Source organism: Bison bison, unplaced genomic scaffold (genome assembly GCF_000754665.1).
Source record: "Bison bison bison isolate TAMUID 2011002044 unplaced genomic scaffold, Bison_UMD1.0 scf7180017854252, whole genome shotgun sequence".
NCBI classification, from domain to species: Eukaryota; Metazoa; Chordata; class Mammalia; order Artiodactyla; family Bovidae; genus Bison; species Bison bison.
In genome coordinates this window covers 1,484,404-1,510,771 of record NW_011484825.1, presented here as the reverse complement: position 1 = coordinate 1,510,771, position 26,368 = coordinate 1,484,404, and positions in this window count along the sequence as shown.

The following is a 26,368-nucleotide window of genomic DNA, read 5'->3' as shown; positions in this document are numbered from 1 at the left end:
GTGAGCAGGGGGCCCAGGCGGGGGACCGCTGGGTTATGACCAACCAGAGGAACTTAAAACCAGATTCACAGAGTTGAGCCTCAGCAGGCCACAGCTGGACGCTCCCCGCCTGCCGCGGCCTCTGCGGAGGTTCTTGGTGCAACATCGCCATCTACAGCCAACATAGTGAACTGCTCCAAGGGAGTTGCTGAGCGCCAGAGAAAGCGCCTATTTCAGATCTCTTGCAAATCCGCTGGTTTTAGCAAATCCCTGCGTTGGCCAGGAAGGCAGGATTACTACACTGGCTTCCATGACACAGGACTCCCTTCCTTACTTGGTGTTCGGACAGCGTGTTCTCCTGCACAAGGGTCAGCTACTGCCAATGGAAATATGTCATAAAGTACAGGTTCCCATAAAATCAATTGAAGGTCCTCTTATGTCCCTAGAGAAAAAACAACAGCAGCCTGTCCTCATATTCGCAGTTCACCCAGCTAGAGGAGCCTTCTGCAGTGCGTTGGTCCTTTCTTTGAAAACAGTCTTCAAAGTTTTCAAAGTTAGTGTTAAAATCTCTTTATGTTGCTATATTCAATATAAGGACATCTCAGTTCAGAGTTCAGTCGCTCAGCAGTGTCTGACTCTTGGCGACCCCATGAACCACAGCACAGACCAGGCTTCCTTGTCCATCACCAACTCCCAGAGTCCACCCAAACCCATGTCCATTGAGTCAGTGATGCCATCCAACCATCTCATCCTCTGTTGTCCCCTTCTCCTCCTGCCCTCAATCTTTCCCAGCATCAGGGTCTTTTCAAATGAGTCAGCTCTTCACATCAGGTGGCCAAAGTATTGGAGTTTCTGCTTCAGCATCAGTCTTTTCAATGAATATTCAGGACTGATTTCCTTTAGGATGGACTGGTTGGATCTCCTTGCAGTCCAAGGGACTCTCAAGAGTCTTCTCTAACACCACACTTCAAAAGCATCAATTCTTCAGCCCTCAGCTTTCTTTATAGTCTAACTTTCACATCCATACATGACTACTAGATAAACCATAGCTTTGACTAGATGGACCTTTGTTGGCAAAGTAATGTCTCTGCTTTTTAATATGCTGTCTAGATTGATCATAACTTTCCTTCCAAGGAGTAAGCATCTTTTAATTTCATGGCTGCAATCACCATCAGCAGTGATTTTGGAGCCCAGAAAAGTAAAGTCTGTCACTGTTTCCACTGTTTCCCCTGTATTTGCCATGCAGTGTTGGGACCGGATGCCATGATCTTCGTTTTCTGAATGTTGAGCTTTAAGCCAACTTTTTCACTCTCCTCTTTCACTTTCATCAAGAGGCTCTTTAGTTCCTCTTCACTTTCTGCCATAAGGGTGGTGTCATCTGCATATCTGAGGTTATTGATATTTCTCCTGGCAATCTTGATTCCAGCTTGTGCTTCTTCCAGCCCAGCGTTTCTCATGATGTACTCTGCATAGAAGTTAAATAAGAAGGGTGACAATATACAGCTTTGACGTTCACCTTTTCCTATTTGGAACCAGTCTGTTGTTCCATGTCCAGTTCTAACGGTTGCTTCCTGACCTGCATACACGTTTCTCAAGAGGCAGGTCAGGTGGTCTGGTATTCCCATCTCTTTCTCAGTTTTAAGTTTATAGAGTCATAGTCTCCAAGTCGCATTATACTTAACACCTGAATATTTTCTAAAATGTGATGAATAACAACTCAATATTTGAACAGCCCTAGATCCTAGTATACCAGGAATGGAAGGGTCTATTTGGAATTTCTGTTACTCAACAAATTCCTAAAGTGTACTAAGAGTTTACAGACATCATCTCATTTAATACACACAAAATCTAAGTAATAGAGGAATTCCCAATGTATAGATGAGAATAATTTAGATGAGAGGTTTTCAAAAATATCTAGGTAGCTCCCTCAAGATCCCACAGCTACAAATTTCATTCAAACTTTGGTTCAATCAATAATATAATGTCATCTTCCCAGGTTCCATGAACACTGCTATTCCTCTCTGAAGACAATGGGGCTAATATCCCAGCAAAGGATGTCATCCCAGCTCTGCTAGTATAAGCTGTGTGACTTTGAACCAGTCACTTGACCTCTCTGAGTCTTCCTTAGTTTTGCCTGTACATTGATAAGGTTAGGTGAATGAATTAGCTTTGGGATGCTAGAATATAAGTTGAACTTGTTTTAAAGATACTGAAAATTGGAAGTGATTCAGTGATTGAAAGTAGCTAAATACAATTGGACTATTAAACTGTTTATGATAATACAAGGCACTGGTCATCCCTGGACAGCCCCGATCCACCTCTCTGCTTTGGGCAGGAGGTCAATTATTGACAAGAGGAAGCATCTTTCTATCCTTGCCTCTGACATGCAGTACGGGAGATGGCTTTGAATTTGATGGCCTGAGGAGCCTGTCTGCCTTCCTGCTTCGTAGCATTCAGAGAAAGCTAGCCTGCACAAGTGTATCTTGGCAGCACGTGGCCACCTCTGAGCCCACTTCAGAGGACTACACCTCAGAACAAGATGTGGGAAGCAGCTACTCCCTGGCAATGTTCAAACAAAGGAAAATGTATATTCTAAGAATCTGAAGTTTTTTTTTTTTTTTAACAATCTTTTTAACAAAGCCACCTTGGGATAGGACATGGTTGACAGCATCTCCCCAGACAGAATGTAAAATATTGCATTCAAACCAGAAAATGACTCATTGATTTGCCCTGGAAAAAGATAAATGTCTATCTGACTCTGTTCTACTCCAGTGTGGACTTTATCGTTTTTAGTGAAACAGTCTGAGCCAGCCTCCCTAATGAAGCAACAGAGCACATAAACACGGCAAGCACATGAGACAGGAACCAGCCCTTGCCAACCACACTCAGCACCCCAGAAGGCCACCCACAGGCGCTGAAAGCAGGCTGCACACACCAGCTTAACAAGGTTGTCTTCACTACCCTGGCACAGCGGCAGACACAGCCCAGGAGAAAAACAGAGGTAGCAAATGAAAACTCTGGCAAAGGATGGAGCGGAAGCAACAGCTTATCATTCCCTGCTTCAAGAGCCACGAAAGTCACCACCGGTTCGGCTTTGGCGCGAGACAGTTTTCATAACAACAGGTGACTGCCATCTGTAGGACCCTGCCAGACCACATATGCCTAATAATGGTCTCTCATTTTTACCTCGTGCTTTACAGCTCACAGAGGGCCACCGCGTGCCCAGGCTCATCTGATTCTCTTAACAACCCTGTTAAGCAGGCGGTGCAGGTCCTGACTGCAGCGGCTGCGTTTTGTTTCTCAGAGAGATGCTGTCAAGTAGCACTGTGTGTCTGAGTTGGTTCGGCGAGCATGAATGGAAGGTCAGGTTGGTTCTAGGGGCTGGGGGCGGGAGAGATGCAGAAGCACAGAGAAGGACGCAGAGAAAGCAGAGGTGAGTCAAATATGACCTCCCTGTCAATGTTTTCAAGGAGTTAATAAATCTCAAGAGGAGGCAGATGGGTAAACAGATACCTCTAATTGCATCTGGACAGAACTGAGAGGGAAGTATGCATAACCCTCAAGGGAAATGCAAGGGAGTAGTGATGTGGTTATGATGAGTTTTCTGAATGATCAATGGAGTTTGAGTATATTTTTCACTCTGATTCTTAGGAGAGAATGTTACAGTTATGAAACAACATGCACTCTGAGTTTCAGACTAGTTAACGAGCTTATAAAATATTTTATTGTTGTTTATTTTCTTGAGACTAACAACAAAACCTCCAGGTAAGATGAGCAAGCACTTTTATCCTTATTTTACAGAGGCTTACTGAGGTCTAATGACTTGTGCGAGGCAATAGGTCAGGAATTCTAATTTACTAGGGAACTGCTTGATCTCAGTTTGAATCTGGATTCTAATCTGGTGTTTCTCAAAATTAACGAATCTAAAAACCACTTGGGTATCTTGTTCCCCCAAATCTTGTTACAGATTCAGGTTTATTCAGAAAGAAGTGGGGTCTAAAAGTCAGTGTTTCTAACAAGCTGCCCGACAACACGGATACAACTGGTTCATGGGCCTGGCTTTGAGTAACAAGAATCCAGAGTGATGTCCTTGCCCCAAATGTGTGCATTATATGGGGAGCGGGGGGCGGGAATCAATACCCGAATGCTAGCAATGGTGAATTAGTTTATCATAAACTAGAGGGGAAGATAGTAGAAAATTGGGGGAAAATCAAACTTAAAATTTAAGGATGGGCCCAGGGTTTTGAAGACCTAACTTAGCTGAAGGGACCTTAGACAAAGCCAGTAGTATGTAACCTGGAGTTCTCAATTCTCCAGGGGTCCAAGGAAGCAGCGGGGAAGGTCTTTGAATTATTTTAGATATTAAAAAATAACTACAAGAAGTTGAATATTTATACAAGATAAGGCCACATTTACCAACCAAAACCCAGACTCATTAAAAAAAGATTCACCACTGCTTTGTTCATACTGTTGGCTTAATTCTACTGTCTGTGCTGTCTGCTCATATATATGTATGATTAAGAATAGGAAAACAAATTAAGTGTTAATAATGCAGTTCAAGTAGTAGATGGAAATTAAGAAGAGGAATACTTGGTAGTGAAAATGTTGGGAACTAATTCAAACCCCTTATTTTATGCAGTTGTTTTTATTTGTTGCTTTGCTTTATATTTTGTGGGGTTTGTGCACTGGTTTTGCTTTAAGAAAGAGTTATTCACTCAGTCGTGTCCAGCTCCTTGCAAACCCATGGACTGTAGCCCATCAGGCTCCTCTGTCCATTGGATTCTCCAAGCTAGACTCTGGAGCAGATTGCCATTCCCTTATTCAGGGCATCTTCCTGACCCAGGGATCAAACCCAGGTTTCCTGCATTGCAGGCAGATTCTTTACCATCTGAGCCACCAGGGAACCCCAGTTTTGCATTAGATTAGGCCCATAAATATTAAATAACTAAGCAAAGGTTTAAGAGTAAGCAAAAAGAAGAACCAGAATCAGATCCCAATTGTTTTGACTTCAAGTTAATAATAGGTACCATTTATGAACAGCCTATAATGTGCCAGGCACCTGCATTAATTATCACATTAAATCAAAATAACTGTGAGAAAGGAACTTAAATCACCATTTTATTTTATATGTATATTTTTTTATATCACCATTTTATAGGCAAAGAATCTGAACATCAGAGACGAGCAGTAACTTGCCCAGGAAAACACAGCAAGTAAAATCTTTATCCAGGAATAGAGCTGAAATCTCTGCCCCAAAGGCCATTCTTGTCACTGAAATCCCAGTTTCAATTCTCTCAAGTTGCTGTTAGATTCCAGGATCGTCATACTGGGTATTTGAGCTCTGAGGAGACGTTACTGGTTTGTTTATTTGAACCTGGCCTCTTTGCGAAACTGTCTGTGAGATCTAGAGGAAGCCTGAACAGAGTCACCCAGAGTTCCACCCATAACAAAGTTCCCCTCAGCAGCAGATCAGTGTGTTGCCATTTCTCTAAAAAACTCTGAAACTTTCACTCCTACAGACACACAAAGAGGGGCATATATCGTGGAAAGAGATTGCTGACAATGCCAACTGAATTTTCTACCTTTTACCCTATGGGTACAGCAGAATAAACACAAGTTTAGGAATCAAATAAACCCAGATTTTCATCCAACTCCCCATGTATTGTACAGACTTGTGATCACTGACAGATCACTGGCCTCTCTGAGCCATTTTTATCATCTGATAAAAGAGAAATAATACCACCTGCTTCACGGGATGGTGGTGAGGATTAAATACCCTTGTGTAGGTAAAGCCTCTGGCATAGGTCAAGAACTAAACAAATGTGTCAGTAGCCCTTATTTGATGAGCTAGCAATCACCTTAGAAGACACAATTTAATTCTGCCGTGTCTCAGCCAGGCATGGGCTGCCAACAGAAGTTGCCCTCAAGGCTTGAGATAATCCAGTATGAAAAACCTGAGCATTTGTTTATCCAACTTTATTTCGGACATATTCCAAAATACTGTGCCCGGTGACCATAGGTTTATGACAGTATCCATTTTGAAAATAAATGTCACTTGGCAAAGACCACTAGTGTGACCAGGGTGGAATCACAGTAACCAGCCTGAGGATAATGTCCATTTCTCAGGTTAAGTATCAGACTCTTATTGTTTAGTCACTCAGTCATATCCAGCTATGTGCAACCCCATGGCCTGTAGCCACCACGCTCCTCTGTCCATGGGATTCTCCAGGCAAGAATACTGGAGTGGGTTGCCATGCCCTTCTCCAGAGGATCTTCCCAACCCAGGGATCGAACCCATATCTCCTCCATTGGCAGGCAGGTTTCTTTTACCACTGAGCCACTTGGGAAGCCAAAGTATCAGACTGGATATCCTAGTTGGGACTTCATTTTTAATCTCTGTCTATTGCCAACTAAAAATTGTTACTGGACATCAGCTTCTGTAAGAATGACATCGCTAATCACTGCAGTTCCTGACCTTTAACAGAGGCTGAAAGAGTTGAAGGAGGAGATCAGGAATGAGGCACTCTGTGCTCTGGAAAAATCTGGCAGAATGGACCTTCAGAGAATTAGATATTTTCTGGAGAGGATTTTATGAACCCGATTGCTCGCATCTTCTCATATCTACAAAAGTACTAAAAATCATTAATGGGGACAGCTCTCCCTCGTGACTAGGAGTGACCTTCTTGTGACTAGGAGAAAACCTCTACCAAAATGTGTGCTTGACTGCCCATATCCCCCTTCACCAAAATCACGTCTATACTGACCTTCCCTCCACAGCAGTTCCGCAGAGCTCTCTGAGAGGCTGTCTCCTGGGCTAGAGCCCATGTTTTGCTCCAAATAAAATTTAACTCACAACCCCCACATTGTGTTTTTTTTTCTCAGTTGACACTGTCCAGGTTGCAAAGTGAAGTCATGTCTCCCCTGGCTTCGTCCAGCCCAATCATGTTTTGTTTACCTCACTTATCTGGAAAAAAAAAAAAAAATCAATTTTCCCAACTAGCAATCCAAACAAAGGAAGACAACATGAACAGAAGAACCCTGTGGTGCCAAAATGGTTATACTGTGACAACTTGGAAAGTAAAGGGGTGGGTGCTGAGACACAGCAATGCAACCCTGTTTGCCTGCCTTAAAAAGAGAATGATGGCTTTGTTCAGGGAACTAAAGCAAAACCCTAGGGTGTGTGTGGGGGGAGGGGGGAGTTGTGGACACAACTTTAACTTTCTAAGACTTCCGGTGCTCAGTGAAACCAACTGATGCCTGATTCTTTGGCTCTATCCAGATTCTCCTTGGACAGCCAGCACCAGACCTCCCATATTCAAACAGACTGATGAATACTGATTGTTAACACTGCCAGTGAAGGACTCCTTAGTCAGCTCTAGGGAACACATGTGTGTGGAATGAATTTTACGTGTTAAGTCAAGTCAGCCCCGGCTGGATCCCTTCTCCTGCTGCCAAGGCAAGCCCAGTGAGGCAGCCTGGACCCCAGAAAAGGGCAATCTTCTACCCAGGGTGGCCACAGCTTTCTGAAAATCCCCTGTACTTCCTAAGACATGGGTCACTCTACAGAGTCAGAAAGGGAACTACAGGATAGACCTGAGTAAAAAGATATTTGGGATTGAAGTGGATAAAGTGAGTGTTAGTCTCTCAGTCATGTCCGACTCTTTGTGACCCCATGGACTGTAGCCCGCCAGGCTCCTCTGTCCATGGGATTCTCCAGACAAGAATACTGGAGGGGGTTGCCATGCCCTTCTCCAGCAGATCTTCCCAATGCAGGGATTGAACCTGGGTCTCCCACACTGCAGGCAGATTCTTTACCTTCTGAGCCACCTGGGAAACCAGATGAACAGTAGGGAATTCAGGAGTCCCTTCTCAAGGCTGTGAAAAACTCAGAAGTTCACCAGGACTTGACTTAGCTCGCTTCTCCAGTCCCATGACTGTACTTTCCTGCCCTTGTAGCTCCAGCTGGTTGAATCATCGGTTCCTTAAACTAGCCATGCCTGCTCTCATATTCCACGTCTGCTCAAAAACGTGTCCTCCAAATACATCCCCTTTTAGTAGCCCTTATCCCAGTGTATTGCAAATGCCTTTTTTTTTAACCTCTCTTGTCCCTGATACGGTGAGTTCTTTGAGCCTGATGGGCTGGATCTTTTTCATTCTTGTGCCTTCAGTGCCTAATAATTTGCACTTATTAATATTTTGACTAAATACTAAATCTCTGAGTGAATGAATAAAAGAATGAGAAAAGGCTGTTTCCAGCCCTATCACTGGTAGGCTCTTGAAAACATATTAAGCCATACCATGTATTGAGTTCTCACTTGTGCTGGTAACAGCTAAGTGCTTTATATACAATGTTCCTTTTCATCTTCACACTACCACTGTGAGATAGTAAAAATTATTAGCCTCATTTCAGCAGGAAAAAAAATAATAATTAGAGGCTCTGGAAACAGAGAAACTTACACAAGTTCACACGTTTAGAAAGCAACAGTCAGGATTTGCATCACGATGTGCTGTCTCCCTTTGTTCAAGGTTTGAACAAAGGCTGGGGACACTCCATGTATAGAATATTTGAAGTTCCTCTCTTGAAATATTATTTTTCATTCATTCGTTCATCCACCAATTTTCATATCCATTTGGTATTTATTTGGAAACTACCTTAAATGAGGTCTGTGTAAGGCTTCCCAAGTGGTGATAGTGGTAAGGAACTCACCTGCCAGTGCAGGAGACATAAGAGATGGGAGTTTGATCGCTGGGTCTGGAAGGTCCCCTGGAGGAGGGCATGGCAACCTGGTCCAGTATTCTTGCCTGGAGAATCCCACGGACAGAGGAGCCTGGCGGGTTACAATCCATAAGATCACACAGAATTGGACACGACTGAAGCGACTCAGCGCACAGGCACAAGAGGCTCCATGAGGGTGCAAAAATGAACAATACCCCTTATTTTCAAAGACCTTGCTGTTTAAATGGAAAGATGATAACTCAGCTGCTGTAGAAGTTAAATCCCTCAAAAGCTATGACATGTAATAGAAATTAAAGCAGAAAAAAGTCTCAATCACAGCAGTTTTCAACAGACCCTTTTGTCTCTTTCCATTGCCCAAATAGTCCCCCAACTGCTCCACCAGCAGGGATCCGAGAAGAAGCACCTCTTTTATTTAATCAATTAAAATGCATTTTGATCAAGGTACTGCCTGTTGTAAGGGAGGAGGAAACTTTCCCCTCTACCTTTCTTAAAATCTTCTGGCTTGGACTAACAATAAAATTAACATAAAACAGATAAAGAGAAAAAAATGAAACAAATTTCAATTTGTGTGCAATTTGTCTCATAGAAATAGGACCTAAGAAGTAATAAAAGCAAACAGTTCTTTTTTTGGATTGAGAAGCAATGCATTTGCAAGAAATTAACAGGACAAAGAAACTTGGATTTTGGGTGCTCAATTAATGATGACTCTACACTGCAATGGCAACCCACTCAAATATTCTTGCCTGGAGAATCCCAGGGACAGAGGAGCCCGGTGGGCTGCCATCTATGGGGTCGCACAGCATTGGACACGACTGAAGCGAATTAGCAGCAGCAGCAGCTACACAGAGTTTGGGTTTGGGGTGGTAAATTAAAGAAGAAACAAGATCTGTTTATACAGGCTTTGAGGACTGAATTCCCTGCCTCTGTTACTAAATGTCCTTCCTTCTCTAGATTCAGGTACTGCACCTTTCACACGGGAGATTTATCTCCTGCTGTCAGCGAGGGTCAGAATTTACCTTATTCGCTGGCCGTTTCTTACATAAGTTTACATAACTTTAATTCAAAATAATCAATATACCATTGTGGTATATTCCAGGGCAGTCTACCCTGAGCCCCCAAACCTTCAGTGACTTCTCATTATTAAGCAAAAAACGCTGAACTCGTTAAGAAGCTGCTACATTCCCAGGTTTATCTCCTTCCTCTCTTTTAAAAGTCCTGACTGGTTGCCACCATTTAAAAAATCTACCCTGCACCCTCCTGCTTCTGCATTTTTGCTCCAGTTACTTGCATTGGGGTGAGATTTATTCTTTTCATTTAGGCTTTTCTGCCACCTGTACAATTTCTCCTGGATTCTCCTAAAACATTTTTCTTCATAAAGATATCTCCTTTTTCATACAACTTTGTCAGAAAATATTGTATTATCCTAGGTTGGAATTAACTGTTTATATCTCAGAGTCCTGTTCTAGACTATGAACATCTTAATAACCACAATAGCGTCTCATCTATCTCCATATCCTCAATGTCTAACACAATGGCATGTGCTGCATACTCGGTGAATGTCTGCTTAAATGGATGAACTGACTGGTCTTGTGTAACATTTACTTGTTCAGACAGCCTATTTCCTATTCAGTTTGGAAGCTTTGTGAGAGCTGAGACTGTATGTATGTTTTTGCATCTTTCACGTTCACCTCACCATAGTTTCCAGTACAGCCTTTGTATACGGAAGGCCACCAGGAAATTTTTTTTTTTTTTTTTTTTGATGAATGGAAAAATTGTCCATTTTATGAGAGGAGTGATTTTATCTGGTTTACTCATTGCGGCGTTTCTTTGTGTCTACCCACGGTAGATAGTCAATAAGTGACTGTAAAGTACATGGATTGTTGTTGTTTAGTCGATAAGATGTGTTCGACTCTTTTGCAACCCCATGGACTGAAGCCTGCCTCTGTCCGTGGGATTTTCCAGGCAAGAATAAGGGGGTTGACATTTCCTTTTCCAAGGGATCTTCCTGACCCAGGGATTGAACCTGTGCCTCCTGCGTTGGCAGATGGATTCTTTATCGCTGAGCCACCAAGGAACCAATTCCCAAATGTCTAGCCAGGGAATGAGACAGACATACTATTTGCCTGACCTGCCCTATTCTTCTGGGTCTTTCCCTCCTCCACATATGGTAACTCCAGAAGTAGACCTTTTACAAAAGGTGTGACTTTCTCCCAACTGGAGTTGATGAGTCCAAGGAAGAGAAACCATAATCAAACTGCTAATTCCAGCTCTTTCCTACAGTTTTGGAATTACAACACAATGAATGAAGTTAACTAACTAGAGTTGTTAGATGAACAAATTAAGGCAGGAGATAGTCATGATGACCCCAGGTTTTTGACTGCAACTGTCCCTTAGGTAAAGTTGAAAATTTGTTCTTTCCCTGACACAGTTGTGTTGTACGGTATCTGGGAAAACAAACATCCAGTGTTTTTTTTCTCAAACTGTTCAAGGTGGATTTTTGTCACTTATTTCCAAAAGAGCCTTAATGATCGCAGAGATCATTCTGATAAAAGACGCAGGTGATGTTAGAGCCTGAGGGATAAAGAAGGATGACTGATGGAATTCTCCAGGCAAGAATACTCGAGTGGGTAGCCATTCCCTTCTCCAGAGGATCTTCCAGACCCAAGGATTGAACCCACATCTCCCATATCGCAGGCAGATTCTTTACTGTCTGAGCCAGTAGGGAAGCCCCAACACTAAACTATAGAACTACAAACATTTATCAAGGACTTCTCTGAAACAGGGGCTTCCCTCATAGCTCAGCTGGTAAAGAATCCACCGGCAGTGCAGGAGACCTCGGTTCGATTCCTGGGTTGGGAAGATCCGCTGGAGAAGGGATAGGCTACCCACTCCAGTATTCTTGGGCTTCCCTTGTGGCTCAACAGGTAAAGAATCTATCTGCAATGCCAGAGACCTGGGTTCGATCCCTAAGTTGGGAAAAATCTCCTGAAGAAGGGAAAGGCTACCCACTCCAGTATTCTGGCCTGGAGAATTCCATGGACTGTATAATCCATGGGGTTGCAAAGAGTCAGACATGACTGAGAGACTTTCACTTTTCCAAAACAAGGGGACTCACACAATCACGAAAGCCACTAAGAGTTTGTATGATAAAATAAGACACTGTTTGATAGTTTTATTTTTAAAATTTCTAAGCAATAGATAAACGAAGCCAGACCAGGAAATGTCAACAGTATTCAATGAGAAATGATCAGCAGCCCAACTGGATTTGGAATGACAGAGATGAAGGTAGAGGATGACAATGGGAACTTGGCTAAGTGCCTAATTTGTCACTAAGAAATTCCTTCCTTCCTTCCTTTCTTTCATACACACACACACACAATATCTTGTATATGCCAGGCATACTGTGTGTGCATGCAAAGTCACTTCAGTCATGTCCAGGTCATAGTGACCCTGTGGACCAGAGCCCTCCAGGCTCCTCTGTCCATGGAATTCTTCAGGCAGGAATATTGGAGTATTCTTTCCAATATTGGAAAGCTTGTCTTACTCAATAACCAGAATGAGTAGTATATTCTCTCTGCTCCAGAAGCAGCAGGGGAGGAGAGTGTAATTTCATTAGCACTAAATATTTTCTTCCTAGTGAAGCTATATTCTAATGCTCAGGTAGCAGATTCAGTATCAGTTCAGGTCAGTTTAGTCACTCAGTCGTGTCTGATTCCTTGCGACCCCATGAATCGCAGCACGCCAGGCCTCCCTGTCCATCACCAACTCCCGGAGTCCACCCAAATTCATGTGCATCGAGTCAGTGATGTCATCCAGCCATCTCATCCTCAGTCATCCCCTTCTCCTCCTGCCCTCAATCCCTCCCAGTATCAGAGTCTTTTCCAATGAGTCAACTCTTCGCATGAGGTGGCCAAAGTACTGGAGTTTCAGCTTTAGCATCAGTCCTTCCAAAGAACACCCAGGACTGATCTCCTTGAGAATGGACTGGTTGGATCTCCTTGCCATCCAAGGGACTCTCAAGAGTCTTCTCCAACACCACAGTTCAAAAGTATCACTTCTTTGGCACTCAGCCTTCTTCACAGTCCAACTCTCACATCCATACATGACCACTGGAAAAACTATAGCCTTGACTAGACAGACCTTTGTTGGCAAAGTAATGTCTCTGCTTTTTAATATGCTATCTAGGTTGGTCATAACTTTCCTTCCAAGGAGTATAGGAAGCATAAAATCAGTGTTAATGAGGCAAACAGTCAAGATGGATGGGGTTAAATGGGAGTTGACACTTGGCTGCCATTTTGAGAGGCAAGAGGGAGTGGTGAAGACTGTGTCCAGGCAGATAGTACAGGGCCTGTATACATGTACAACACTCTTCGGTTCCAAAAAATTGTTGTCATGCAGGAACACAGCCTCAAAATTTCTAGATCTTTCTTATTGCCAAGCGGATACAGATTGTGTGGATGTAAGAAATTTCCTGACAGTAACTTAACACTCCATTTCATGAATGTCAGTCTTTAAGTTACACAAAATACTTCTGAAAGTCAGAAACATATCGGAGCCCTATAGCTTGTGATGTTTGAATTAAAATTTAGATGACAGACATGCTAAAAATGTATCTCAATCATCTGTCATGAATCTCTCCCTTCTAAGTTTGAGTTAAACTTCAGAGTTAATTGGTATGTGGTATAGTGACTTTTTTCCTAAAGGAAAAAACCTGATTTTCCCACATTTCTTTATATCCTAAGATCTGGCCTAGACTGAGAATTATTTTGGAATTGAATAGGGATGCTCTCACTAAGTAGCACATGGCATCCTGAATAACCCTGATATTTCTCAAGTGGCCGATATAATACTTAGGAAAGTCCAGATCTTAGAACTTAAGGGGACAGGAAAATTTGGCTTTTATGGTTTTCGATATTTTCTTTAAAGAAAAACCATAAAAGCCAAATTTTCCTGTCCCCTTAAGTTCTAAGATCTGGACTTTCCTAAGTATTATATCGGCCACTTGAGAAATATCAGGGTTATTCAGGATGCCATGTGCTACTTAGTGAGAGCATCCCTAACTACAGAGTTGGAGGAACAGAAGAGAAGTGGGCGATGTAAGAGAAGAATCCTTATAAATATCTATTCTTGCTTCATCTTTCTGCTTATACTCACCCTAAATGCTCCCTGATCTGCCCTGTACTTATTACCCCTAAATGCCATTCACATGGCAAGGAATATTAGGTTTTCACCATCACCTGCCTCCATGGAAGACATAAATGGTTCATGTCACTGTGTTAAAAAGACTGATTAAGTAGAACAAATGTTACAGTTATGGAAATTGAGGCTCAGAGAGATCAATAATAATGTTTGGCATTTATGTGATGCTTTTAGTCTTCCAGGGGCGTTTCTACCACCTAACTCCTGTGACATATGTGATAAGGTTTTAGGTAAATGGGGCAGAGATTATCATCTTTATTATGCAGAGGAGACTGAGATTTCAAGCAAGTCACTGCTCTAACCACACATTAAGTATGTGAGATCAGACAAGGTATCTTACCTCTATGTATGTGTCAGTTTCAAATCTGAAATAGGAACATTAGTTGAACTTATAAGGAATGAAATTGGGTCATTTGTAGAGAGGTGGATGGACCTAGAGTCAGTTGTACAGAATGAAGTTAAGTCAGAAAGAGAAAAACAGAGTATTAACGCATATATATGGAATCTAGAAAAATGGTACAGATGGCCTTATTTCCAGGTCAGGAGTAGAGGCTCAGACAGAAAATAGACGTGTGGACACAGCAGGGAAGGGGATAGTGGGACAAACTGGAAGACTGGGATTGACATATATGCTCTGCTGCTGCTGCTGCCGCCAAGTCGCTTCAGTCGTGTCCGACTCTGTACGACCCCATAGATGGCAGCTCACCAGGCTCCCCCGTCCCTGGGATTCTCCAGGCAAGAACACTGGAGTGGGCTGCCATTTCTTTCTCCAATGCATGAAAGTGAAAAGTGAAAGTGAAGTCACTCAGTCGTGTCCGACTCTTAGTGACACCATGGACTGCAGCCTACCAGGCTCCTCCGTCCATGGGATTTTCCAGGCAAGAGTACTGGAGTGGGGTGCCATTGCCTTCTCCACATATACGCACTATCATGTGTAAAATAGCTAGCTAATGGGAACCTGCTACAAAGCACAGGGAGCTCAGTGTGGTGCTCTGCGGTGACTTAGAAGGGTGGGACTGGGTGGGGAAATGGAAGGGAGGTCTGAGGAGGGAGGGATATATGTACACATTGAGCTGATTCACTTCACCGTACAGCAGAAACTAATACAACATTTTAAAGCAATTATGCTCCAATTAAAAGAAAAAAAAGAACTTATAAAGTCGCTGTTTTAAAAACCAGAAGAGACAGTTCATGGGAGCCCAACGCTCATCTTCATGCAAGGGCTCAAAAATATCAGCTTCTCTTATCACTGCTATAATTAAGGTGTTAATACTATCTTGGAATACAAATACAATACAAATCTTGGAATCTCAGTGGCTGTACCCACTTATATAAAGTCCAGTTGGCAGGCAGAGTGGGGTGAGCAGATTAGGGAGTAGAAATGCTCTTGACTCCACTCAGGAAGCCCCAAAGTCTTTTGTCTGTTTCTAGGTGACCCTAGAAAGATCCCCTGTACTTGGCCTGCATGAGGAAAAGGAGAGACAGAGAAGGGAGGTTTTTACATTCTACGGCTGTAAGTGGCCTTCTTTCCTTCCACCCACATCCCATTAACCAGAATTTAGCCACGTAACCAAACTGACTACAGGGAGCCTAGGAAATGCAGCCCAACTGTGTTTAGGAAGAACAGAGAATCACTTTGTATGAACACAGGGCTGACTTATTGGAAAAGGCCCTGATGTTGGGAAAGATTGAAGGCAGGAGAAGTGGGCAACAGAGGATGAGATGCTTGGATGGTATCATTGACTCAATGGACATGAGTTTGAGCAAGCTCTGTGAGATACTGAAGGACAGGGAGGCCTAGCATGCTGCAGTCCATGGGTTTGCAAAGAGTCAGACATGACTTAGCAACTGAATAGCAAGAGCCATCTGTGCCATGGGAGTGACTTTGCCCAGGTCCACCCAGCTGCTAACTGTGAGAGCTGGAACTTTAAAGCAAGTCATAGGACTCCAGGTCCAGAACTCTTCTCTCTACAATCGCCCAAGGTCCAACATGAAAACAGTGACCAGGTGTTTGGATTTGGAACTCCAGGATCTTTGCTGCCACCCGCTGTGCCTGGCAAAATCATGTTGATGAATTATAAATGGCAGGGCTCTTTCCATCACTACGCTGTGCTTCATTACAAGCTCTGATAGTCAGCACATTTCACTAAGCCATAACAGTAACCCCAGCTTTCTCTTCTTTGATGGCTGAGATCACCAAGAATGGTCTTACCCTGTATCTGTTTCATGTCTCCCTTGTGGGTGACAGAACTGACCATTCGTTTCCCTTAAACGAGAACAATTTAGAGCAACAACTAATTACACAGGGAGTGTTTGTGTGGGGGGGATTTATGGTATGAGGTCACACTGCTTCATCATTTTTCTGCATGCTGCAACTGAGGATAATTGGGCTATTTTTCAAAGCCAAAGGAGTGTGGCTTTACTGAGAGGTATAAGCCACATCCAGATTCCTCGTTACTTGCTCTTGGTCCTGCTTTAGGTTCTTTCTTTAACTTTGGATCATGCCAGCCTCTTCACCTGCTTCAAGGTGAATTTAGAATGATTCAGGGAGAAGCCCTTCTGGATGTTCCAAGCTAGAGGGTGCCAAGGCCCAATCGGAGTGCATCTCACCCATTAGTGTCATGACTGGCCTCAGGCAATCCGACCAAACATGCCAAGCCTGCCTGAGAGACACTGGCATTTCTTTCCAGACATGAAACCTCTAATTCGGGGAATTTCCCCTGAGTTAGCTACCATACCAGTTTTTAAGCTGTGGGCTTTCCTTAACGCTTGGGAACTGAGAACCACCATCTAGCAGGATATGTTCGGGTTTCTTTCTAATCTCAAAACTTGTTAGGGAGAGGGCAGATATGAATGTAGAGTGTATATTCTCTGAAGGCAGACAAAACACATTTCAAATAGTCATTTTACTTCGTAATCACTCCAACCTATGAACCAAATCCGTCTCACCATCTGCGTTAGAAAATAAAGTTGTGTTGGAACAGGGCCACGCCCATTTATTGACCTATTGTCGGTGGCCGCTTGCCCTGCATGCTACAAGGCACATGTGGGTGGGACCTTCGTGCCTGCAAAGCCATAGAGCCTCTGGCTTTGTCCTCTTACAAAAAGTATTGCGGATCTCAGGTTTCTTTTCTCAGTTAAGTACAGGTAATTATAACACAAAGCTGTGGTGAGAATTAAATGCAAAGAGTTATAAAAAGCACCTGGGGCAATTCCCAACACAAAATAGTTTCTCCCTAAGGAGGGGGTTCCTTTTCTCCAGCTATTTTGCGTTGTAGTACATTTGGGTGGCTGGAGCACAGAGGCTCAGGGACACACAAATTCAACGTTTCACACACAGAAGTAACACTATTCAAGGAGTAACCCTCTCGTCCCCCTACCCATGTGCAACTCTTGGGCTAAAAGAACAAAGGCAACAAAAAGTGAACACTCTCTTTCTTTCACTAAAGTATAGGAAATGGCAACCCACTCCAGTATTCTTGCCTGGGAAATCCCATGAACATGTAGTCCTGGAGGGCTACAGTCCCTGGGGTCACAAAAGAGTTGGAAACAACTCAGCAACTAAACAACTAGAGGTGATCCACAACGTTGTGTTAGTTTCTGGTGTATTGCAAAATGATTCAGTTACACACATATGCACTGTCTTTTTTCACATTCTTTTCCATTATGGTTTATTATAGGACATTGAAAATATCCTGTTCCCTGTGCTGCACAGCAGGACCTTGCTGTTTATCTATTTCATATATTGCAGTTTGTACCTGCTAATCGCCTGCCCCTAATTTATCCCTCCCTCCTCTTTCTCCTTCAGGAACTATAAATTTGTTTTCTATGTCTGTGAGCCTGTTTCTAGAACATGAACACTTTTCTAACGTTAGCTGTATTCATGAAAAAGGCAGGGAGATCAGGAAGGGGGCCTTCCATTAGCTTAATATTCACTGTTACAGGGCAAATCAGCCCGTTTTAATGTTCTTTTATCTTATCTACCTGAGCTTCCCTGGTAGGTTAGATGGTCAAGAATTTGCCTGCAGTACAGGAGACCTGGGTTCAGTCCTTGGGTCAGGAAGACTCCCTGGAGAAGGGAATGGCTACTCACTCCAGTATTCTTTCCTGGAGAATTCCATGGACAGAGGAGCCTGGAGGGCTACAGTCCACAGGGTCTCAAAGAGTCAGACATGACTGAGAGGCTAAAACTTAACACTACCTTATCTACCTAAGAAAGAAGTATATAGCAATTTTGCACTAAAACCTCCTCCTCCAACAATCCATTTTACTCTGGAATTTATTACATGCATCCTTTTATGCATTTATTTATTATGCATATGCATTTATTATATGCATCCTCTTGGAATTTAGTATATACATACTTCCTCCAAGAGCCAAATATATTCTGTAATTCAGAGGAAGGAAAGTATTCTCAGTGTTCTAAGACCCATCATTAGTAACTGATGCATGCGGCTCTAGATTAGGCCATTTATCAATAAAATTGCACCTTCTCAACAACCCTTTAAGACATCTATTAGCATTCTGAATCTACTGATGAAGAAATTGGGAAATGGAATAACCTTCTAAGTTTGCGCAACCAGTAACAGGCATAGTTATAATTCAAAGCCACTCTAAGTCTCTTCTGAGTCTGCCTAATCTTTAACAAAATTGGCAGGGTCAGGAACTGCAAAAGGACTGGATTTTAACTGAACCGAAACAATATTGTCAAAAGCCTGGACAGCTGGCAAGAGGGCAGAAGAAACAACTTTTACAAATATACTCTGAATAACAAGCGTCGATATATTTTAAATCCTTTCTATGGGTACTTTATATCTCTCACTCCTCTCAAATAAAAGTGTGGTGAGAAAGCTTTGTATCAGTAAAACTAAGTCCTGGGCTCTAGTAGTGATTGAACCATCCCCCTGCTCTCAGCTTTTCTATTTGTAAATGGAAAACTCAGACGGTCTTCCAGGTCACTCTATCTGAGTGTTTAGATACATTCCAGGGAGAATGTACCTATCTCAGGTACCAGGGAATGATGCCTAAATGTGCAGCATCCTTCTGTGAGCCTGGTCCAGGGCTCCTGCCACTGGGAAAGACATGCACACACACACAAGTACCTATTTTCTGCTTGATTTAAAACATATACAAATTAAAAGAAGTCAGAGACAGAAAAATAAACTCCATAAACATGCAGAGCTGGGTGGATAAAGGAAGAAAATAGAAACAAGATATTTGCTTAAGGTTTTCTGACACTGATTGGGAATAAAATATACATGAAAAGACAACAAAAATGAAAGCATACCAATTGACAAAAGCAAAGAAAAGCTTAATCAAAAATATGTGCCTGTGTGGACACACACACACCCCCCAAAGACATACTCCCTCTATGAGTAAACAGGAAAAAAGTGAAATTTTTAGGTTTTCTCAGTCCAGGCACTTACTTGAAGAAGAAAAAAGACCAAAGTGGGCCTGGCTAACACTTATCAAGGGACTACCCTGGGCTAGACCCTGGACATAGCTGACTGACACAGTAGCATTTTCAGGGCAGCCTAGCCCAACTAATTTTTCTCACTTAGAGACGCAAACATTGCTCATAGGGGTGAATGTTTTGCCCAAGACTACACTGCGAGTTTCATTATTCTTGCCTGGAAAATTCCATGTACAGAGGAGGCTGGCAGGCTACAGTCCAGGGGGTCGCAAAATGTAGGACCCAACTGAGCACTGCACTGCCCTTGACAACTAACCAGCATTCTTTCCTGGAGAATTCCATGGACAGAGGAGCCTGGAGGGCTAACCAGCTCGTTCACGTCGGACTCTTTGCGACTCCCTGGACTGGAGCCCACCAGGCTCCTCTGTTCATGGAATTTTCCAGGCAAGAATATGGGAGTGGCTTGCCATTTCCTCTTCCAGGGGATCTTCCCACCCCAGGGACTGAACCCACGTCTCTCGCATCTCCAGCAAGGGCAGGCGGATTTCTTACCACTAACGCCACCTAAGAAGTTCAGTTAGTTATTAAATTGACCATCAAATTCAGATCCAAAGATCATGTTCTTTCCTCTCATACTACCTTACAACCAAGAAAATTCTCATCATCACATTAGCCTCTCTTAATTTTTAAAATGTAAGACTAGGAGGGCGGATATTAGATTTAAAAAGAGAAACTAATGCTTAGAAATGTTAAGCACCTTGCCTAAATTCACACACCAAGTAAAAAGAATGATACGAATCCATATGTTCTGACTAGTAAATAGTTCCTCAGCTACCATTTTATGATGAGACTATTGACTACATGGCAGGCTTTTTCTATTGAGAGGCACATGTCACATGTCCAGAGAATAGATCTTAAGAGTTACATGAATCTGTGTTGAAATCTGAGCATCAGTACTTTTTGCCTATTTAGGAAAAATAGGCAAAAATTAATGTGTTCCTCTGTAATGGAGGGTTAATGATATCTATCGCAAAGGGTTTTGTGTAAGAATGAAATAACAGTGTGACTGGAGCAGCAGGGCTTGATTGAAAGCTAGCGGTAGGCCTAGGTAGGGCTCTTCAGAAGCAGACCATGAAAGGAGGATGTGTGCTCCCAAGAGAAAATGAAAAGGGAGTGGGAGATGCAGGACAGGTACATAAAAAGAGCCAAGTAAAGGCTTTTCTTTCAGGAAAAACTCCCACTACAGCCTGATCCAACAGGAAAGGACAAGAGAGCAGATTATATCTCAGGTTTGCCGTACTTCCCACCTTTTCGACTCCTGTCCCGCTCAGTCACTAAGCAAAACTTGTGCCGGAGAGGTGAGGAAAGATAAGATGCCAAATCCCAGGACCTTCTGGCTCTGCTAGTCTGCAGGTAAACTAGCTGGCATAACGGCAGAGTTACAGGACAAGACGGGGCAGGAGCAGAACTGGAAGGAGAGAATGTTATAAACAAGTAAAAGGAGATTCTAGGGCCTGGGTTGGATGAAGCATTGTCTGCTACATTGGCATTATTATCATTATTACCTTTTATTAGGATGGAACTGCATCTTTCCTTTATGTGCCTCATTTCAATGAATACTGGGAAAACCCATATATTCTCCTTGAGTCCAAGGTAGAAATCAAGCCAAGACTGGGAAAAGGATATTAGTTCACAGGAAGATATATCCATTCCAAATGATGGTCGAAAATGGAAGCCCTAAGCTGAAAGCTTTATTAGGCAACCTGCGGCATCCATCGTAGGCACTGTTCCCAGCCAAGGGACTAGAGTCCAGCCTCTGTGATTTATTGGAGATGAGATGCAATGAAACAACACAGAAAATGTTGGGAGAGACTGGGAGAGACAGCTCTTTTATCACAGTAATAAATATATGTTCCCAGAGCCACTGAAACCTTTTTAAATTCTCCACCCCTTATTTAATACAATTAAAGCCTGAATTAATTGTACAAGGGGTAAACAAAGACATATACTGCTGTCCAGAGACCCAAAAGGAGATCTAGATTACCTTCCTACATTAATGCTACCTAACAAATAAACCTCTGGGCTGGACATAGGTTAGCACTAGGCATAAATTGAAAAGAAATTAATCTGTCCCCCAATTTTATGGTCCCAGCTAGTTTCCTGTAATAATTCTTTTAAAAAAAATGTGTGCTTTTTATGCTTCACATTTTTCTCTGAACAGGACATGTTATCTCCTAATTTTATGAGAACAGGCCATTGGGTAAAAAGTAAGGAGATGGACACCTGCAGATTTTTCCTAAGTAATGACTCAGAAGTCCTACTATGTCATGAAGAAAACAAATCTGACCCTAGCTTAAAGAAGTAAAACTCCATGATTTTGAGTTTTGTGCTGTATTCATGGCATTCTTTTGGGTGTGGAGAGCCTTGATTAATTACAATTGGTTCTTCAGGGTGGAGGAAGATTTTTTCAAAGTGGCTCAGTGGTAAAGAATCTGCCTGCTCATGCAAGAGACACTAATTCAATCCCTGGGTCAGGAAGAGTCCCTGAAGAAGGAAATGGCAACCCAGAGAGTATTCTTGTTCTGGAAATCCCATGGACAGAGGAGACGGGTGGGCTATTGTCCATGGGGTCATAAAAGAGCCAGACATGACTTAGTGATTAACACTTTCTTTCACTTACCTCATTGTATGGTTTTGGGTCAGCCTTGAAGGCTTGGAAAAGTCTAAAAAAAAAAAAAAGTCAGCTGATATACCAATGATCTGAAAAGTAAACTAGCTAGAAAAAATTCATGTTAGTTGTATGACATCATTGGGAAGGTAGTTCTAGGGAAAATCGTGTGAAAAATTACTTGGTTGGAGTGTATCTTAGTTTTCTCTTGCTATATAAAAAAAATTACCACAGATATAGAATAACACACACATTGATTCTCGCAAAGTTTTGTGGGTCATGAACCTGGTCATGGCTTAGCAGTGTCCCAAAGCTGTAATCAAGGTTTGTTTTGGGCTATGTTCTCATCTGAAGGCTTGACTGAGGAAGTATTCATCTTTACACTCATCCAGGTTGCGGCCAGAACCCACTTCCTGTGGCCAGAGGATTCGGGACCTGGCTTCCTGTTGGCTATGGGCTGGAGGCTGCCATCGGGTTGTGGAGGCCACCTGCAGTTCCTTGAGGCTACCCACAATGCTTTGTCACATGGGCTGTCCAACCTGGTCATGCACTTCATCAAGCCTCTGTGTAGTGCATGGTGATGGAATCTTATTCAGTTTAACACAGTCACTGGAGTGATTTTAACAGAGACCATCCATTACCTTAGTCATATTCTATGGATAGAAACAAATCACAAATCCCACTTCTACACCAATGGATGGGATTATACAAAGATGTGTGTATATAGAGTCTGCCTCCATCTTTTTTATATTTGACTGATGACAACTTTTGAGTCTCACCCCTTCCTCTTTCCTTTCTGCCTCATATCTGGGCAAGCCGATAAGAAAGCCTGCATACTCTCCCACTTGACACTGGCAGGAAGTTCAAATCATACAAGCCTCTGGCCATGCGCAGGAACCCTCACTCCCTGCTTCACCCCTTAAACTCCGTAAAAACCTCAAGCCATTTCAGACCTTCTTGGGAGCCACCGTGGCCTCCCTTGAAAGCCTCATTATGTGCATAATGAATATTTTCATACTCTCTTGGGCTGTGTGTAGTGTCATCAGTCTTGACGTCTGAATCAAATTTCAGGCAGACGTCCATTTCCACTCTGTGTGGGGGCTGTAACTGTGTAGTTATCTCTGGGAGGGGCCATGGGGGACAACCTAAGGGCAGAACACCAAAGTATGATTACTGCCAATGTCAGGAATCTGAAGTTTTCTAAATTATGACTCCAGCTGTGTCTGGGAAATTTTTAAAGAGCTTAGTAGTTTTAAGTGTAAATGTTTTAAGAGGAACTCTTTAACTGCTGGGAGAATTAACCTACATATTTTGTTCATTGATTCATGATTTCATCCACCCTTTCATCCTAAAAGGAGTTAGTGAATGTCTGTTGTGCACCAGCCATGTGTCTGATGCCAGGGATACAGTAAAACACAACATGCAGTATCCCTACTTTCATATACTTCCCACTAATAGAAACTGTAGAGGAGTGAACAATTGCATCACTTAAATGTTGTGACCTGAAGTGAGAACTGGAAGATGAGTAATAGTCGAGTAAAATGTATAACCATAAATACGGGGGAGAGTGTTATGGAAGAGCAGCTGGGGGCATGGGGGAATGGTTCCAAAAGATAGGAAAGCATGCGAAGATGTCCAGTAGCAAACAAAGAACTGGAATATTCAGGGGACTAAAGCGACTTCACTTTCACTTTTCACTTTCATGCATTGGAGGAGGAAATGGCAACCCACTCCAGTGTTCTTGCCTGGAGAATCCCAGGGACGGCGGAGCCTGGTGGGCTGCCGTCTATGGGGTCGCACAGAGTCAGACACGACTGAAGCGACTTAGCAGCAGCAGCAGCAAAAGTATTTCAATAATTTAATGTAATGACATAATGTGACTGTTATTTTAATCCCTAAAGAGCTGCTCTAAAATAACATGGAAAGCAGAGAACATCAAATGTTAGGAATAGAGTCTAAACTTTATATTCAGAAAGGTTTGAGTTTTTTCTCAGTTCTGGTGCACAAAAAGAATATCTAAAGATTTTGCATTAAAAACTTTCTAGAAATTTTTCACTATTAATTGGGTATTCTAACAAAGGCCTATTGGATCTCCTGTGTAACTATTAAGATGGGTTCAATTCTCCAATTTTCTCTGGAATAATCACAGTGGAACATGGAACACCTACGTGCATGATCATCATGGTGAGTGCTCCGTACATTCAGATTCATAGTTTAGCTTCATCTCTTAAGAGCTATGTAGTCGGGGTTTCTTTGATTCCCAGTTGCTTCATTTATAAGCAAATAACAATAATATTTGCAAAGATGTCACTTAGGAGAATATCGGATTTCTTTGATTACATGAATTCTTTTTGTGTTCCATATTCCAGAGTTTTGTCATTACAAAGTTGGAAAGGATGGAAAATCTCTCCAGAGAGAAAAACCAAACATGACTTCACAATGACGTCTCCTTCGATCTGAGCGGTGCAGAACTGCCACTGTTGATTCATTTTGTGCCAGAAACTTAGTGAATTGTGTTTATAGTTATGCTGGCATTTGGAATCTCAGGAGATGTGACTGAGGTACGAAAAAAGACAAGGGAAAACAGAAAAAAAAAGGGCCTTCTAAAGCCAGAGCAGGTGCTAAAGTTTGTTTCTTCACTTTGGATTGACGTCTAAAGAATTCAAATATAATTTCAATTACTATTTACTGAATCTCAATGTGTAGGGGCTTACTTTCTTAAAATGCTACCTAATTTCTTAATTTTATGAAATAGATCTATGCAGAGTAAAATTTGTCCAAGCACAAAATCAGAGGCAGGAAATTGGGAGTCTTGACATAGTTTCTATGAGAACCTGACTCTGCAGATCATACATGTTCTCTGAGATTGGCTGAGAACAGGAGAGGATAATAGATCAAGGTTAGTGCAATGGGGCAAACCAAAGGACCATTGTCTTCCTTCATGAATGATTCCCAGCAGCAGTGAAACACTTCTGTCCTCAAACTCAATTAAATGAGCATGCCTGCATGCCAACACAATCCTTATGTATCTTGAATTTATTCAAAAGAGAAGTCTAGCCAGCAAAACAGCCTATTTAGCCCTTCTGGGTGTTCTTTCCCCTGGAGAAGGGAATGGCTGTCCACTCCAGTATTCTTGCCTGGACAATTCCATGGACCGAGGAACCTGGTGGGGGGGGGCTACCATCCATGGGGTCACAAAGAGTTGGACACAACTGTTCTTTATTTCTTGATCAGCTTGAGGAAGAAGGACCTTATGGATGACGAAAGAAAAGGCTTCAGGTTTAAAAAGGCTGCAGTTATGAAGTCTGTGAGCTTCCCAGGTGGTGCTAATGGTAAAAAAAAAAACCCAACAGCCAACACAAGAGATATAAGAGACATCAATTTCATCCCTGGCGGCAGAAGATCCCCTGGAGAAGGGCACAGCAACCCACTCCAGTATTTTTGCCTGGAGAATCCCATGGAAGAAGAGCCCGGCAGGCTACAGTACATAGGGTCACAAAGAGCTGGAAATGACTGAAGCAACTCAGTACAACACATGAACACTGAGCTTCCATTTCACTACCCAAGCTTCCAGTTTAGATGGTTAAAAGAACCATCACGCCCTTTGTTATTTTGTTACCCTTACTCCAGATGGCACTTCTAGTTGTTCAATATGGTAATCATACATCCCATAAACATTTTCAAAATTACCCTCTTGCACACCAGTGATGAATCTATCCCAAAGATTGACAATAACAGCCCCCAGAACTGAGCCCATTCTATCTTTTTATGAAAGAGCAAAACAGTGATTCCTGAAAGATGACCCAGCAGGCCCTGGAAATTGGTTCAAGTGCTTTCAGAAAATCAGGACTGTCAACAGGGCTCATTTATAATAATGGAGTTGTAAAATCAACCTAATTGTCTAAAAGCAGGGGATCAATTAAGTAAAATATGCCATAACCTTAAAATGAAGTTCCACACAGTCGTTACAGTAAAGACATATTTGATAGCAAGGGGAACTTAAACACTCCTGCATTGTTAAATTACAGAAGACAATGTGAAACCCTGTGATTCTATTCTTGAGGTAAATTAATGTCTATGACTCAGTAAAGAATTTGCCTGCAATGCCGGAGACCCATGTTCCATTTCTGGGCAGGAAGATCCCCTGGAGAAGCGTGTGGCAACCCACTCCAGGATTCTTGCCTGGAGAATCCCATGGACAGAGGAGCTTGGCAGGCTATAGTCCATGCAGCCATGGAGTCGGACACAACTGAGTAACTAATACTTTCACATGCCTAGAATGTTCTCTTTTTCTCCCCCGACCTCTCTCTAATTATCTCTCTCCCCACCCCTGCCTGCCCTGTGTGTGTGTGTGTGTGTGTGTGTGTGTGTT